At 33.8% G+C, this 10111-nt stretch overlaps 1 protein-coding gene across 2 annotated transcripts in view; it reads right to left on the bottom strand.

Annotated features, from left to right (window-relative positions):
* Positions 1 to 6828, bottom strand: part of Sema1b (Semaphorin 1b) — a 467015-nt gene extending 460187 nt beyond the window's left edge. Inside the window, exon 1 of one of the 2 annotated variants that reach the window (XM_085947394.1) lies at positions 6173 to 6828. The gene's annotated coding sequence lies outside the window, so the exon portion shown is untranslated. The remainder of the gene's footprint in view (positions 1 to 6172) is intronic. The other variant, XM_085947395.1, reaches the window with a different exon arrangement.
* Positions 6829 to 10111: the final 3283 nt, after the last annotated feature.

Consider the following 10111-nt stretch of genomic DNA (forward strand, 5'->3'; position numbering starts at 1 on the left):
CATTATACAATGTGGACTAAGTATACAGGTATTTATATTCCTGACCGGAAATGGTAATATACCTTATCTGATATTTGAATATAAGACCGATTCAATGGTTTATTATGACAACTATGTGGTAATGATTTGCATACGATAGTAGGTAGGTATCTGCCTACTATCTACATAATCAGCATTATAATATCATTATCTTCAAAGCAGAATGACCACTTTGATACTGTTCTCACTGATATTATTATGTTATATCCAGTTTTCAAACTTTGATTTTAACACCATTAAAGTCTGTTGGATGCCTACATATCCGGCACCCATCTTTGGCTCAACTATACATTCCTGTATGCATTACTACACGCTAGGAGACGAATAATAATCCATTTACTGTAAGAGGTAAGGTGATGCGATGCATTGAAGCGTGAATAAGAAAGAAATTTGTATCGACGTAAGTAGTAAACTACCTATAGATATGTACTTGAAAGTCCCACCAGCCTGTGAAAGCACCATAGTGTGACGAAACTAACAAATCCCAGTCCTGGAATAAATAATAGGTTAAAAATATACAGTTGCATTCAGTTACCCTATGCAAGCAACGAAGTGTACATGCTACCTGTATCTACTTGGATTGATAGCACATAACAGATTAATAAATAGAATGATAGGTTATACCCCAATACACTACATTTTGATGCAAGGTTTTGAATGTGAGTGTCTTACGAAAATTAACCACACATTATAGACGTGCAATAGTGTGTTGCAACCTTAAAATACGGATGTGGAATGAGCGTCAGTACATAAACCGAGAGCAGTTGTCAGAATGAAGGACAACGGTATTCCATGGACCATGACACATGTTTAAGTTTATCCCATATTCTTCCACACTCGAGATCGATTGCCTGTTACTCCACACCAGTTAGGTATTTCAGTTCCTATTATTTCTGAATTCCCTGATCATTCAATACCATTAAAGACACAAAAAAGAAATGGTTGTAATTATAATTCTACACACTACTGCGAGCTTATAATATGTTATACTTAATCGAGCAAGACTATGAAATTAAGCGCTTTACTATTGCGTAAGTACCTATGTATTTATCTGCAAAGGCAATATTGTATCGTTGATTTTCATAATATGTAGGTAAGCGTGACTTTCATTTGGTTAACTGGCAATTTTTGTTAGAAAGACATTATTTCAAATTACATCAAATACCTTCGGTCGATAGTATTAATATTAGAAGACATTACTTAATTTTTTTAAACCATATTCGATCCTAAGAAGATCATATAGGACCCCCAGAGTGGAGTTTGTATGAACAGTTATTTTGATAAATGAATGTTATCCACTTGCTCAACATATTAGGTCCACACTCTAACGCACACATTGAAAAATAATATAGGATATGAACCTTTGACCCACGACATTATAAACCGACGCGTTAGCCGCTCAGCCATCACGGGCGTTGGTACATGCAACAAAAATACATACAGTCAATACTTAATCCGTATACGAAATTTAAAACCTACGAACAAGACCGGTTTCGTATTAATATCGCGGACAATCTTTCGGTACTATAAAATCTATGATTGTATCTTGTAAGTCCACATTTGTCCTCCATTTTGTTCTTATTTCATCTGATAATCCTACCGAAGTATAAGAATTCTCTTCAATGTCCAAATACGAATGTAAATTTTACTTGAGTACCTTGAGAAAATTGAAGATACAAGATATAATATATTATGCATACGCTAGTATTTAGAAACAAACATCAGAAATTCTGGTATTCTAAGAAGTATTACAACGAAAGACTGCCTAAACGTTTTTTTTATTCGCAAGATAATTTTTCACTGGTAACAGTTAACAAGTTTTTACAACTCTATTCAAAGATGAATGAGATTTTCCAGGAAACAATATTGAAAAGATCCATTAGAGTGGCGCTTTCAATTCAATAATGCGATACTCATGTCAAGGCATATTATATTAGTGGATGTGATGAATACGTTGGTTAGAAATTAGACATTTTTAGATACGATAATTAAAAATGTATTATGTTCATATTACTATCGTGACCGGGCACTCGTATGCTTACCTGCGAGTATGTATGCCTACAACGTTTTTTTTGTAATCTAAGCAAACAAATAGTGATTGATCTAAACCTAAAAAGGTAGGTACATAAGTACATTCTACATAGGTACTAAGTTTACCAACACCAGCACAGAAAGTATAATAAATTGTACACAAAATTATCGTAAGAAGCTTCACGAACTTTGTGTAGGTTTAGAAAATGAAAATTGATTTTAAAAAAAAAGTGAATTTATAATGTATTATTTACTTTGTGCCAATTCTTGGTAGAAAGACACATAACAAAATATAACACAATATTGAGTACCTACCTACTTGAATAGATTCCACATTTTTTCATTTTGTTATTATACATAGCTATAAGATTACATATTTTTAACTGTTACGGATATCATATTATTCAAGCGGGTGACACCGGTCGTGATCATTATTAAATTACGTGGAATAAGTAGGTTCTACGCCTTACTGTATTTTATTTTGATTGTCATTATAAATTATAGCCACGACATAAATTTAAACCAAATAAATACCTATATAATATAATATTTATTGTAAGTGCATAATTGTCAAAAATACTTAGAGGTTAGAATCGGAAATTAAACCATTTGCATCCTTAATTGAAGAATATTATAATAATTTAAAATGTATTATTGTTGAGTTTCTAATGTAAAAGTAAGCACTTCAATATTAAAATTACTTAAGCGTCAGTGACATTGAGCTACTTTACGTTGGCGAATTTAAAAACGGGCGAGTCAGCTAGTGCGATTGTGATGAAGACACACAAAACTTTCCACTCGCTCAGAAGCCACAAGCTAGCGACTATTTTGACAGGACGTAGTTTGTTTTTTTTACCGGGAGGTAGCCACTATCGCTCTACTGCGCAGACGCAGATCAAGTATAGATAATATACGTAAAAAAGCATAGATAATATACACAAGCTAGCGACTATTTTGACTGGACGTAGTTCGTTTTTACCGGAAGGTCGCCACTATCGCTCTACACAGCAGTGTGTAGCGTGTAAAGCAGACCGGCTATCAACTTTTCTCGGTAGATTGTTTACAATCCGCTTGTTAGCTTGTTCGATGATGACATTGGGCGAGTTTACAAGCAGATTGTAAATACGCCAAAGTAGCTCAATGTCATCGAGCCTTTACTGTTGGTTGGCTTTTTAATGAAAGTGTAACGTTTTACAGTAAAGCCAAGTAAATTATTTTTTAGACTTGTTGTAATGTAGGTACCTAGTCAGAAAATCTGATACATACATGAATAAAACGCGCTTGGGTAATGAATGTACCTATGATGATGTTCGCACGCAGAGAGGGGTAGATATTAAATGTATACACTTGGGTAGGCTAAAAATAAGCAACCCTTATGTAATAAAATAAAAACAAAGACAATTACCCCTGGTAACTTGAACCCGACAGCAATTAAAGTGTATTATTATGTTCAAGCGTAAATAACTAAATTTGGCCGCTTGCCCGCATGCTGTATAGCTGCATAAATCTGATTAATATTGCGGATAAAGATATAAAGGCGTTGTACCACCAGTCATTACAATATTGTAGAAAACTTGTATTATTAATTATTTTGACATTATGTATACTAATAAGTAATAACAATGACTTCCCTGTGCAAAGTGCCGCCCTTAAGTAGAAGAACGTCGTCCCCTTTCATCTTTAGCTTCAAAATGTCTGGTAATTAGTTAGGTAGGTACCTACATACTTTCCTATTTTATTGTTTATTTTATCTAGAGATAAATACGTAGGTACATCAAAAAAAATCTTTAAATTTCCAGACACCATTTATTGAGAATTATAGCATTTCTTCGAAACCCACTCTCAATCATGGTGATTTAGGTAAGTGGAGGTCTGTGGCGGTGGCAGGTTTGGAGGCACTCCTGTGACAATGTTCCTTGTGCGATAAACCGCCATTATAATGTCGGAACTTTTTATGCTTTGATTATTTTTTAAACTAAGATGTCGATACTTTCTAACGAAGCTACAGAATGGTCTGCTTCTTGGTAAACCTTAACTTCTTTAAGGCTATACTTTAGTTGAGGCATGGTCTAAAAAGATCGTGGCTAGGCGATGCGCGGATTGTGCAAATTACGCGTGCCGAACGAAATATAATTTGTCATAAAAATCCAACATGCGTCAATTTAATGTTATGTTTATTATTGTATTACTAATAATAATAGTATATTCATTGACATGTTTTCTTTTTTAAGTACATACGTAAAGTTTTTTAGTCATTTTTACACGATTTTTAGAATATTTTCATCTGACGCCGTTACAAAACAAATCGACGTGCGGACACCTCGACTGTCGGTCTCCGATTGGTGACTAGTGAGAAATTTCGTCGCACCTCCTGTTGAAAATTATTTGCCGTTTCACTGAAGTACGCTCTTAATAATTTGTGATATTTATATTAGTTCCATCATCATTCGCCGCCCCTATAAAACGCATGACCTGCCTACCCTACGGGACGTCACTGATTATTAAAGAATAATAACTAATAAGAAAGAGATGACACTGACATAGTGATATAGTCTCTATTCTAGTCGATCAAATGCATACGTTGATTATATAGCAGCCCTCTATAACTAGGCCGCGGCGCTAAATTGCAAGTTAGTACCTACTTAAGTATTAGTTATTTATTGACTTGGAATGCATAGCAGTTAGCTGTTTGCTTTAAATGTATCTGTACCTATATATCAATAAATACGAATGTATTGAATTAAGTTGACATAACCTTACGCACATATGGAGGTAGGTACTTATACTGAACCACTTATTGAATATTAGCTCAGGAAATTACTTAATTATTAATTTATTTCCATGTGGAGTTGTTATACTTTGATTCCATATAGAAGAAACAACCACACAATGCCACCCCTCACAATATAGCAGCGAATGGCAACGCATTGATATAATATAATAGATAACAATATACATAAAGACCACAATACGCCACAATGTCTTCGCTGAAAAGTCCGGCTATGCGGCTATGGCATCAACGCGAATTTAACTCTTGGTCGCACGAACATATTTTTATTGCAATTAATTACATACCTACTCCGGCTGATTAATTGGCTGCGAACTAAGGAATTTAATTAACATTGAGAAGAATCACCGCTGTCTTGCAACTAGAATTCAAGCTGTAAAATTTAAACTATCCATATTCTTTTTGACATTCCAAAATTAGCAATAAATTCAAATTGAACGATGTAGGTATTTAATGGTCAGTATGAATATAAATTCATAAAATCATAAAGTCGTGGGTCGCGAGTTCAAATCCCTTGGCAGACAAATTGACACGTTGTTTTTCAATGCGTGTTTCGATCAACATCATGACGTGCCTAGGTTGAGTAAGTTTATGCATTTCTCCTATCGGGTTGAAGGACCAATAGAAATAAATAAATTCGCAACCACTTTGTTTAACGTAATTTGTGTAATAAATGATCAATTTACTGTAACTTCTTTATTGCACAATTGTGTACCTCAGTTTATCTCTCAACCACAATGAGATTATATCCTATAGAGTAGGTGGTATATTACCATTTAGCATGTTTTCATGTGTCTTGCTATCACATAATAATATTATCATTTTGTGCAATCTTATTGACATCGCTCACCCGTCAGAGCGCAGGGTTTATGCGATTGTATTTCGCAGGCATCGCAGGTCATATTATTATTATTGTACAAATTTCATTACATGTTAGTTACGTGGTATTGCGTTATAGTAAAGCGTCATTTTATAAAATGAAATACTAATAATATAATTATTTAATTACACAGTATGTATCATGAATGAATAAAATACAATCATTAGATAGGTATCTATATTATTGGTTTATTCATATTATATTATGTATGTGAGTAGTAGGTACTTACTCCAAATTCACAAATATTAGTATAATAAGACATACTATATTAAAACAAAATTAAATAGAGGCATAAGGATATAGATTTTTTCAACTTCGGCCGAAGTTTTGGGAATCCCATTTAATTAGCTTATTCAACATACTTATTGCAGTTAACTATAATAATATATGATTGTAATATATTATATGTATTGCTTTGTTCCAGTAAAACTTACCTATTAATTTGAATAATCCATAAACTTGTGAATAACTGCTTTCTTTCACAATCCCTCCGACATCAGGGGTCGATCAACTGATAGTTCACTTCAAAATTAGTAGGTATTATTCTAATTTTTCACGAATTATTATCACTGATGCATACAGATTAACACTTTTTCAAACACTTCACTGAATACAATACTGGACGTTCTGCGTGGCGTGTTGAAGGCACGTATTAAATAACGCATGCAATACGTGACAGCCTTTTATCCCCATGCATTCAAACAACCATTATTTTATTCGACTGATAAACTTTGTGGATAGTTTTGAACATCAAAGTTTTAAACGTTTTCAACAATATTTGGAAAACATTTACACTTCTAGCAAAACGAGGAACAACTTTTTTTTGATTATTCAAACAAACACTTTGAAAGTAAGTAGGTACAGTAAACAACAAACAAACTATACAAAGAGTACGAATTATATAGATATACGATTTGAAATCAAACTGTAACGTCACTCACACTGATTGTACACACTTTGAGATAATTTGTGGGCGTATATTTGATAATTTTTATCATAAAATCAACTTTGAAAAAGTTGATAAAGATTTTGTTTTGGCGGGCGCGGAATACCCTCAATACCTACACGCTCAGAGACTGGCGCGCTAACTGACGCGTTGTAGATACGCGGCAATTGAACGTTTGTGTCCGTAAAATGTCGGCTACGTTCGGGATTGTTCGTGAAGCGGCATGGCCGACGGTCGGTAACCTACCACCTGTCTGTCCAGCCATGGTTGGCCGCAGCGCGTATTCTAAACTTTTCAAATCGCGACAGATAAAAATATGTTAGTGTTTTTACGAGCTTTAGGTATTTCCGATTCGTTTTAAATGCATATACATCCGGCGAAAGCTGCAATAACGCCTGATAACATACATTTCTTTTTTTAATTTTCAATTTAATAAACGATTGATATTGTTGTACCTTATATTGTATTGTTATTTTATCACCTCACCATTATTAAAAGCCGTAGATGCCGTTAATAAACCATTCAGAATTTCATAAGGAATATTAAAAGATTTTCCGTAAATTCAAAAAAGAAAAATTGTTCATTCCAACATTAATTATGTCTCATTAGAGATTTTTAAGTTTTAATTATTACTATCTACTACTATTCCATTGAATTCCAATAGTTTCGCTCTCCGGCATCTTCAGGCTCCACAGTAGGTACATATTATATAAAATGTACATAATATTTATATTTTAATACCTGCTTTACACGTGCATGGATTTACTACTAACAGTACCTACGTATTATCGCGGCCATAACAAGGAAATGCAAGTGTCAACACGGAGTATCGTGCAAGATGCAAGATTGCATGCATGGATCAAAAAAGTTCAAAAGTTTCTGAATTGTCACGCAATAATTGGTAGGTACCTACTTACTTATTACTTATTATGGGTCCACAGGCGCAGTAGAATGATAGTGGCGAACCTGCCGGAAGAAATACGAACTACATTACACAGACTATTTCGCCGCTTACCGATTATCTACGAACCTGTCTGAATCTGTCAAATAGCACCATAAAATGACAACATCGCGTCTCATTTACGCTTGAAGAAATGTATTGGAGAGACCATCAGCACTTTTATGTGTAAACAGTTATTATCGCGATAATTTAAAATACACACAATTGGTGCAAGTAAATCAATACACTTGTACAGGCGCTATAATTGATTTAAAGTACGACCCGGGTTTCACCCCTGGCAAGTGGGCAAATCCATTGACGAATACGCATAGTGCCTGAAGGTTGCAAACAATGAATCCATTGGAATAGCATATAGGTACTTACCTCAAATCAATTGGATTTTAAATACATTTTTGTAGTATGTATTAATTAATTAATTAATGCATACTTCATAATATATTCTATATAAAATATTATATTCCCTTTAACACTACAACAAGTCACGAAGTCCAATGACAGTAGTGTAGTGAAATACCCAGACTCGTCAAATCACGTAAACATATCGCGACCTCCCCGGGAATCAAAGTCGGAGCCTCCGGATGAAAGGCCAACGCCTATCGCACTTGACTACAAGGGGCGCTCATAATGACACTTGGGAATTTCATAAAGTTTTTAGTCTAGCCCTACTCTAGCCATATAAAACTGAATACTTATAATAATATTACATAGCAACCTGTTTGATGTTTTCTTATAATATGTATATTTTGGTAATTTTGGTACATATAACTGATATGTAAGCAGCAAAAATATGCAACACAATAAATACAATCACAGAATAACAAGTGTTGGAAAGTGATGTTTACCGCATCATATTTTACAAAATAACATTGGGCTTTCAACAGTTTCAAAGTCATAGATAAACAACAAATGATTTTTTTCACGTAGGTACCACACATGTATTTTTTTAAATGCTTATACACATCAATGGAAATTGCGCCCCACGCGACTTTTTTGCGACTTTACATACATGCATACGAGTAGAACAAGATCGTGAGAAATATGTTTGAAAATATAAGGAATGTTCTATCAATTGAGCAGGTCAAAATCAAAGCGGTTACTCTCCATTACTTACACACTGAAATATGTGCATAAAAATAATGACACATCTTTGAGCGGGTTTTAGATAGGTACCTATATTTACATTATAAGTTTTGTGATACTGAGCTACTCGGACCATTGTGTCAATTAAAAATAACAATTTTATTTTATCTAATTTTTTAATTTATAATTTAATTTAATTATTGAACATTTCAGAAAGTGATTATCTGTGATCAATATAGAGTAGGTAGTCCTTTTGCTTTTAACATACTAAATTTACACGACGTAGGTATAAAGGGAGATAAGACTAAATCTGTTGGGCACACTTCCAATCGCTCGCGAAACATTGGTTGGAAAATTCTGCTCTAGTGATTATTTTTTTTTGTTACGTTATGGTTACATGATTCAAGGCTAAAAATTTAATATTGTTTAGATAGGTATACAAACTTTGTTCAATACAAAAGGTAATATAAATTCTAGTTTATTAGAATTTTAATAACATAACATGTCGTTCAATAAAATCATATATTGCATGACGTTGAGAATCGCAAAACTTATTTGCATTGCAACCCAGTTCGCACGTCGCATTTACATTGTTCTTTTCAATTATGGAGTAATTTTCCTTGGAGAGTTTGTTGGTACAGTAACCATGAAAATTGTACGTCCGACAAAAACTGTGCTTACAACTCACTCACTCGGATTGCTGAGCGCGAAAAAAATCCATGCATTCCACGGCAACTACTCGGGCTACAGTACAAAAAGGATATATTATAACACTTAAATATTAATTATTTCGTAAATGAGTAGGCTCTTAAATATTGTCAGAATACACATAGGCGCTACAACTGTTCTCTATCTTTCCATACAATATTGGTTGGAGTAAATATCTAGTTCATATCTCTCATTCGCTAGTTAAATATGAGCACAATTTGTCATTGTGAGGATACTGAAGAATTTGATCAGGCATCCTAGAGATATACCAAGAAAGAGGTGGATTGGAGGAGGATCGAAACAAGATGGATAGGAAAGGAAACTGAAGAAGATTAGGGAAGGACATGAGTCCGTGAAAGGGTCAAAGTACCGTTCTGGGATGTAATGGTGTTAAGGAAAAAGGATAAATGGATAATAAATAGGTTGGTATTCGTAGTTAGGTAGGTACCCTCTATATATTAGGTATTATAATTCCACAGTCTGCCACATATTAGGTAGACAAGTAAATGTTATTAAAAAACATATAGCTGAAGAGTAGATGAAGATATTCATGCACCCAGATGTTGCATGTTAGTTTAATAAAATAAATGTCTTTGTAATATTTTTAATACTTTAATTAATAATTTAGTGTTGTTGGATTCGTTGCTAATGTCCAGTGACGTTGTCCCCTTATCTCTT

The sequence above is a fragment of the Rhyacophila brunnea genome, unplaced genomic scaffold, assembly GCF_057557595.1.
Source record: "Rhyacophila brunnea isolate RB1 unplaced genomic scaffold, BYU_Rbru_1.0 scaffold_2, whole genome shotgun sequence".
Lineage (NCBI taxonomy): Eukaryota > Metazoa > Arthropoda > Insecta > Trichoptera > Rhyacophilidae > Rhyacophila > Rhyacophila brunnea.